Here is a 1,187-nt window from a genome sequence, read left to right as displayed (position 1 = left end):
ATTGCTTGATAAAAGCTCTAGCTATTTTTATTTATTATGTAAGTTTACAATCTAAAGAGAAACTTAGATATTTTTTTGTATTTTGGGACCTTAAACAATAATAATCTATGTCCTATGATATAATTAGCAATATTGCAGTTATATCTAATAGGTGTTCTCGTCAATAGCAAAGACTTATGTATTTAAAAGCAATTAAATATACATATGTAAATTTATTCAGGTACATTTACTGTTGATTATTTGTAATTGTTTGTTCTTTTATTCGAAAAAAAGACGGTCTATTGAAACTAAATGCGAATTTTAAAATAATAAAAATAATAAAATAATATTTTGATGGTCATTTAAAATTCAGAAATAAAAGGCATGTAGATTACAAAACAGCAAGATAGTAATTAATACCCATACATACATAGAAAAATACTAATTTATGTAAGGATAAGTAGATTATGTTCCGAGTAAAGTTAAAAACTCAAAAAAAAAAAAAATTTTTTTTGGAGAAACATGACAAAATTTCAAATTTTAAAAACTAATTTCGTTTTTCGTATTTTTTTTTTTACTTGAAAAATAAAAAAAAAGAGGCAATTCTGTTATTTTGCTGAGTACTTTGTAAAAAAAAAAGAAACGCCCGAGCAGGGACTTGAACCCTGGACCCTTGGATTAAAAGTCCAATGCTCTACCGACTGAGCTACCCGGGCTGATACATTTCGTTCGTCAAAATCACTTGAAATACAATCATACAGCACTACATATATCACTTCCGAAATTTTAGGAACATTCAAGTGAATAGTAAGGAATGATGTTATGTGTGGCTTACTATTTAAAAATATTTGTTGACGTTGCAGTCAAAAAGCTACTTAACTAAATAACTGCTTAATTGTGTTATGCACTTATGCGATTTGAATGATTTAATAAAGATATTAAAAATTTTAAACATAAGTGCATTTAAATCAATTTTAAACTTGCTCGTGATAAAAATAAGAAATTATAATTTATTGAAGTTGTTTATTAAAATATGAGTAACTCATAAATAATTAAAGACATTTAAATAGAAGACGTTATCGAATTTAGCACAAAAAAAATATAATAGGCCTTCCGATAACGAATAGATCACAAATTCATTTCATAGAGATTATGAATCAGCAATGGCAGTAGAATTGTTCGAAGTTTCAAAATTTGATACAAAAGGA

At 26.0% G+C, this 1,187-nt stretch overlaps 1 non-coding gene across 1 annotated transcript; it reads right to left on the bottom strand.

Annotated features, from left to right (window-relative positions):
- Positions 1-622: 622 nt before the first annotated feature.
- Positions 623-695, bottom strand: Trnak-uuu (transfer RNA lysine (anticodon UUU)). The gene has a single exon. It is a non-coding gene; the product is annotated as a tRNA-Lys (tRNA).
- Between the last annotated feature and the right edge of the window lie 492 nt (positions 696-1,187).

This window comes from Condylostylus longicornis, unplaced genomic scaffold, assembly GCF_029603195.1.
Source record: "Condylostylus longicornis isolate FDR11 unplaced genomic scaffold, ASM2960319v2 ptg000004l, whole genome shotgun sequence".
NCBI lineage: Eukaryota > Metazoa > Arthropoda > Insecta > Diptera > Dolichopodidae > Condylostylus > Condylostylus longicornis.
This window is presented reverse-complemented; position numbering and strand designations above follow the sequence as displayed.